A 7,873-nucleotide genomic window follows, 5' to 3' on the forward strand; every position below is an offset into this window, starting at 1 on the left:
GTTGAACTTGAATTGTCAAATTTGGAACACCTATTGATTTCGGATCGAGCCCAAAACTTGGGCAACATCATAATATGGTGGGAGGAGTCATTTGGTGAGTTTTGAGTGAAATCCAATCGCTAGAAGTTTGGAATACACCAACCACTCCAATTAGGAACGAACTGCCGTTGAACTTGAATTGTCCAATTTGGAACACCTATTGATTTCGGATCGAGTCCAAAACTTGGGAAACATCATAATATGGTGGGAGGAGTCATTTGGCGAGTTTTGAGTGAAATCCAATCGCTAGAAGTTTGGAATACACCAACCACTCCAATTAGGAGCGAACTGCCGTTGAACTTGAATTGTCCAATTTGGAACACCTATTGATTTCGGATCGAGACCAAAACTTGGGCAACAACATAATATGGTGGGAGGAGTCATTTAGTGAGTTTTGAGTGAAATCCAATCGCTAGAAGTATGGAATACACCAACCACTCCAATTAGGAACGAACTGCCGTTGAACTTGAATTGTCCAATTTCTCACACCTATTGATTTCGGATCGAGCCCAAAACTTCGGCAACATCATAATATGGTGGCAGGAGTCATTTGGTGAGTTTTGAGGGAAATCCAATCGCTAGAAGTATGTAATACACCAACCACTCCAATTAGGAACGAACTGTCGTTGAACTTGAATTGTCCAATTTCTCACACCTATTGATTTCGGATCGAGCCCCAAACTTGGGCAACGTCAAAATATGGTGGGAGGAGTCATTTGTTGAGTTTTGAGTGAAATCCAGTAGGTAGAAGTATGGAATACACCAACCACTCCAATTAGGAACGAACTGCCGTTGAACTTGAATTGTGCAATTTCTCACACCAATTGATTTCGGATCGAACCCGAAACTTGTGCAACATCATAATATGATGGGAGGAGTCATTTGGTGAGTTTTGAGTGAAATCCAATCGCTAGAAGTATGGAATACACCAACCACTCCAATTAGGAACGAACTGCCATTGAACTTGAATTGTCCAATTTGGAACACCTATTGAATTCGGATCGAGCCCAAAACTTTGGCAACATCATAATATGGTTGGAGGAGTCGTTTGGTGAGTTTTGAGTGAAATCCAATCCATAGAAGTAAGGAATACACCAACCACTCCCATTAGGAACGAACTGCCGTTGAACTTGAATTGTGCAATTTCTCACACCTATTGATTTCGGATCGAACCCCAAACTTGGGCAACATGATAATATGATGGGAGGAGTCATTTGGTGAGTTTTGAGTGAAATCCAATCGCTAGAAGTACGAAATTCGCCAACCACTCCAATTAGGAACGAACTGCCGTTTAGTTTTTTATTGTCCAATTTTTGACACCTATTGATTTTGGATCGAGCCCAAAACCTGGGCAACATCATAATATGGTTTGAGGAGTCATTTGGTGAGTTTTGAGTGAAATCCAATCGCTAGAAGTATGGAATACGCCAACCACTCCAATTCGGAACGAACTGCCGTTGAATTTGAATTGTCCAATTTGGAACACCTATTGATTTCGGATCGAGCCCAAAACTTGGGCAAGATCATAATCTGGTGGGAGGAGTCATTTGGTGAGTTTTGAGTGAAATCCAATCGCTAGAAGTATGGAATACACCAACCACTCCAATTAGGAACGAACTGCCGTTGAACTTGAATTGTCCAATTTGGAACACCTATTGATTTCGGATGGAGCCCAAAACTTGGGCAACAACATAATATGGTGGGAGGAGTCATTTGGTGAGTTTTGAGTGAAATCCAATCGCTAGAAGTGTGGAATACACCAACCACTCCAATTACGAACGAACTGCCGTTGAACTTGAATTGTCCAATTTCTCACACCTATTGATTTCGGATCGAGCCCCAAACTTGGGCAACATCGTAATATGGTGGGAGGAATCATTTGGTGAGTTTTGACTGAAATCCAACAGCTAGAAGTGTGGAATACACCAACCACTCCAATTAGGAACGAACTGCCGTTGAACTTGAATTGTCCAATTTCTCACACCTATTGATTTCGGATCGGGCCCAAAACTTGGGCAACATCATAATATGGTGGGAGGAGTCATTGGGTGAGTTATGATTGAAATCCAATCGCTAGAAGTATGGAATACACCAACCACTCCAATTAGGAACGAACTGCCGTTGAACTTGAATTGTCCAATTTCTCACACCTATTGATTTCGGACCGGGCCCCAAACTTTGGCAACATCATAATATGGTGGGAGGAGTCATTTGGTGAGTTTTGAGTGAAATCCAATCCATAGAAGTATGGAATACAACAACCACTCCCATTAGGAACGAACTGCCGTTGAACTTGAATTGTGCAATTTCTCACACCTATTGATTTCGGATCGAACCCCAAACTTGGGCAACATGATAATATGGTGGGAGGAGTCGTTTGGTGAGTTTTGAGTGAAATCCAATCGCTAGAAGTATGAAATACACCAACCACTCCAATTAGGAACGAACTGCCGTTCAGTTTGAATTGTCCAATTTTTGACACCTCATGATCTCGGATCGAGCCCAAAACTTGGGCAACATCATAATATGGTTTGAGGAGTCATTTGGTGAGTTTTGAGTGAAATCCAATCGCTAGAAGTATGGAATACACCAACCACTCCAGTTAGGAACGAACTGCCGTTGAACATGAATTGTCCAATTTCTCACACCTATTGATTTCGGATCGGGACCAAACTTGGGCAACTTCATAATATGGTGGGAGGAGTCATTTGGTGAGTTTTGAGTGAAATCCAATCGCTAGAAGTATGAAATACACCAACCACTCCAATTAGGAACGAACTGCCGTTCAGTTTGAATTGTCCAATTTTTGACACCTCTTGATTTCGGATCGAGCCCAAAACTTGGGCAACATCATAATATGGTTTGAGGAGTCATTTGGTGAGTTTTGAGTGAAATCCAATCGCTAGAAGTATGGAATACACCAACCACTCCAATTCGGAACGAACTGCCGTTGATGTTGAATTATCCAATTTCGAACACCTATTGATTTCGGATCGAGCCCAAAACTTGGGCAACAACATAATATGGTGGGAGGAGTCATTTGGTGAGTTTTGAGTGAAATCCAATCGCTAGAAGTATGGAATACACCAACCACTCCAGTTAGGAACGAACTGCCGTTGAACTTGAATTGTCCAATTTGGAACACCTATTGATTTCGGATCGAACCCAAAACTTGGGCAACATCATAATATGGTGGGAGGAGTCATTTGGTGAGTTTTGAGTGAAATCCAATCGCTAGAAGTATGGAATACACCAACCACTCAAATTAGGAACGAACTGCTATTGAACTTGAATTGTCCAATTTGGAACACCTATTGATTTCGGATCGAGCCGAAAACTTGGGCAACATCATAATATGGTGGGAGGAGTCATTTGGTGAGTTTTAAGTGAAATCCAATCGCTAGAAGTATGGAATACACCAACCACTCCAATTAGGAACGAACCGCCGTTGAACTTGAATTGTCCAATTTGGAACACCTATTGATTTCGGATCGAGCCCCAAACTTGGGCAACATCATAATATGGTCGGAGGAGTCATTTGGTGAGTTTTAAGTGAAATCCAATCGCTTGAAGTATGGAGTACACCAACCACTCCAATTAGGAACGAACCGCCGTTGAACTTGAATTGTCCAATTTGGAACACCTATGGATTTCGGGTCGAGCCCAAAACCTGGGCAACAACATAATGTGGTGGGAGGAGTCAGTTGTTGAGTTTTGAGTGAAATCCAATCGCTAGAAGTATGGAATACACCAACCACTCCAATTAGGAACGAACTGCCGTTGAACTTGAATTGTCCAATTTGGAACACCTATTGATTTCGGATCGAGCCGAGAACTTGGGCAACATCATAATATGGTAGGAGGAGTCATTAGGTGAGTTTTAAGTGAAATCCAATCGCTAGAAGTATGGAATACACCAACCACTCCAATTAGGAACGAACCGCCGTTGAACTTGAATTGTCCAATTTGGAACACCTGTTGATTTCGGATTGAGCCCAAAACTTGGGCGACATCATAATATGGTGGGGGGAGTCATTTGGTGAGTTTTGAGGGAAATCCAATTGCTAGAAGTATGGAATACACCAACCACTCCAATTAGGACCGGACTGCCGTTGAACTTGAATTGTCCAATTTGGAACACCTATTGATTTCGGATCGAGCCCAAAACTTGGGCGACATCATAATATGGTGGGAGGAGTCATTTGGTGAGTTTTGAGTCAAATCCAATCGCTAGAAGTATGGAATGCACCAACCACTCCAATTCGGAACGAACTGCCGTTGAACATGAATTGTCCAATTTGGAATACCTATTGATTTCGGATCGAGACCATAACTTGGGCAACATCATAATATGGTGGGAGGAGTCATTTGGTGAGTTTTGAGTGAAATCCAAACGCTAGAAGTATAGAATACACCAACCACTCCAATTAGGAACGAACAGCCGTTGAACTTGAATTTTCCAATTTCTCACACCTATTGATTTCGGATCGAGCCCCAAACTTGGGCAACATCATAATATGGTGGGAGGAGTCATTTGGTGAGTTTTGAGTGAAATCCAATCGCTAGAAGTATGGAATACACCAACCACTCCAATTAGGAACGAACTGCCGTTGAACTTGAATTGTCCAATTTGGAAGACCTATTGATTTCAGATCGAGCCCAAAACTTGGGCGACATCATAATATGGTGGGAGGAGTCATTTGGTGAGTTTTGAGTGATATCCAATCGCTAGAAGTATGGAATACACCAACCACTCCAATTCGGAACGAACTGTCGTTGAACTTGAATTGTCCAATTTGGAACACCTATTGATTTCGGATCGAGACCATAACTTGGGCAACATCATAATATGGTGGGAGGAGTCATTTGGTGAGTTTTGAGTGAAATCCAATCGCTAGAAGTATAGAATACACCAATCACTACAATTTGGAACGAACTGCCGTTGATCTTGAATTGTCCAATTTCTCACACCTATTGATTTCGGAACGAGCCCCAAACTTGGGCAAAATCATAATATGGTGGGAGGAGTCATTTGGTGAGTTTTGAGTGAAATCCAATGGCTAGAAGTATAGAATACACCAACCACTACAATTTTGAACGAACTGCCGTTGATCTTGAATTGTTCAATTTCTCAAACCTATTGATTTCGGATCGAGCCACAAACTTGGGCAACATCATAATATGGTGGGAGGAGTCATTTGGTGAGTTTTGAGTGAAATCCAATCGCTAGAAGTATGGAATACACCAACCACTCCTGTTAGGAACGAACAGCCGTTGAACTTGAATTGTCCAATTTGGAACACCTATTGATTTCGGATCGAGCCCAAAACTTGGGCAACATCATAATATGGTGGGAGGAGTCATTTGGTGAGTTTTGAGTGAAATCCAATCGCTAGAAGTATGGAATACACCAACCACTCCAATTAGGAACGAACTGCTATTGAACTTGAATTGTCCAATTTGGAACACCTATTGATTTCGGATCGAGCCGAAAACTTGGGCAACATCATAATATGGTGGGAGGAGTCATTTGGTGAGTTTTGAGTGAAATCCAATCGCTAGAAGTATGGAATACACGAACCACTCCAATTAGGAACGAACTGCCATTGAACTTGAATCGTCCAATTTCTCACACCTATTGATTTCGGATCGAGCCCCAAACATGGGCAACATCATAATATGGTGGGAGGAGTCATTTGGTGAGTTTTGAGTGAAATCCAATCGCTAGAAGTGTGGAATACACCGACCACTCCAATTAGGAACGAACTGCCGTTGAACTTGAATTGTCCAATTTGGAACACCTGTTGATTTCGGATTGAGCCCAAAACTTGGGCGACATCATAATATGGTGGGGGGAGTCATTTGGTGAGTTTTGAGGGAAATCCAATTGCTAGAAGTATGGAATACACCAACCACTCCAATTAGGACCGAATTGCCGTTGAACTTGAATTGTCCAATTTCTCACACCTATTGATTTCGGATCGAGCCCAAAACTTGGGCAACATCATAATATGGTGGGAGGAGTCATTTGGTGAGTTTTGAGTGAAATCCAATCGCTAGAAGTATGGAATACACCAACCACTCCAATTAGGAATGAACTGCCGTAGAACTTGAATTGTCCAATTTGGAACACCTATTGACTTCGGATCGAGCCCAAAACTTGGGCAACATCATAATATGGTGGGAGGAGTCACTTGGTGAGTTTTGAGTGAAATCCAATCTCTAGAAGTATGGAATACACCAACCACTCCAATTAGGAATGAACTGCCGTTGAACTTGAATTGTCCAATTTCTCATACCTATTGATTTCGAATCGAGCCCAAAACCTGGGCAACATCATAATATGGTGGGAGGAGTCATTTGGGGAGTTTTGAGTGAAATCCAATCACTAGAAGTATGGAATACACCAACCACTCCAATTAGGAACGAACTGTCGTTGAACTTGAATTGTCCAATTTCTCACACATATTGATTTCGGATGGAACCCCAAACTTGTGCAACATCATAATATGGTGGGAGGAGTCATTGGTGAGTTTTGAGTGAAATCCAATCGCTAGAAGTATGGAATACACCAACCACTCCAATTGGGAACGAACTGCTGTTGAACTTGAATTGTCCAATTTGGAACACCTATTGATTTCGGATCGAGCCCAAAACTTGGGCAACATCATAATATGGTGGGAGGAGACATTTGGTGAGTTTTGAGTGAAATCCAATCGCTAGAAGTATAGAATACACCAACCACTACAATTTTTAACGAACTGCCGTTGATCTTGAACTGTCCAATTTCTCACACCTATTGATTTCGGATCGAGGCACAAACTTGGGCAACATCATAATATGGTGGGAGGAGTCATTTGGTGAGTTTTGAGTGAAATCCAATCGCTAGAAGTATGGAATACACCAACCACTCCAATTAGGAACGAACTGCCGTTGAACTTGAATTGTCCAATTTGGAAGACCTATTGATTTCAGATCGAGCCCAAAACTTGGGCGACATCATAATATGGTGGGAGGAGTCAATTGGTGAGTTTTGAGTGAAATCCAATCGCTAGAAGTATGGAATACACCAACCACTCCAATTAGGAACGAACTGCCGTTGAACTTGAATTGTCCAATTTGGAACACCAATTGATTTCGGATCAGGACCAAAACTTGGGCAACATCGTAATATGGTGGGAGGAGTCATTTGGTGAGTTTTGAGTGAAATTCAATCGCTAGAAGTGTGGAATACACCAACCAATACAATTAGGAACGAACTGCCGTTGAACTTAAATTGTCCAATTTCTCACACCTATTGATTTCAGATCGAGCCCAAAACTTGGGCAACATCATAATATGGTGGGTGGAGTCATTTGGTGAGTTTTGAGTGAAATCCAATCGCTAGAAGTATGGAATACACCAACCACTCCAATTAGGAACGAACTGCCCTTGAACTTGAATTGTCCAATTTGGAAGACCTATTGATTTCAGATCGAGCCCAAAACTTGGGCGACATCATAATATGGTGGGAGGAGTCAATTGGTGAGTTTTGAGTGAAATCCAATCGCTAGAAGTATGGAATACACCAACCACTCCAATTAGGAACGAACTGCCGTTGAACTTGAATTGTCAAATTTTTAACACCTATTGATTTGGGATCGAGCCCAAAACTTGGGCAACATCATAATATGGTGGGAGGAGTCATTTGGTGAGTTTTGAGTGAAATCCAATCGCTAGAAGTATGGAATACACCAACCACTCCAATTAGGAACGAACTGCCGTTGAACTTGAATTGTCAAATTTTTAACACCTATTGATTTGGGATCGAGCCCAAAACTTGGGCAACATCATA

The sequence above is a fragment of the Prunus avium genome, chromosome 4, assembly GCF_965620075.1.
Source record: "Prunus avium chromosome 4, drPruAviu1.hap1.1, whole genome shotgun sequence".
NCBI classification, from domain to species: Eukaryota; Viridiplantae; Streptophyta; class Magnoliopsida; order Rosales; family Rosaceae; genus Prunus; species Prunus avium.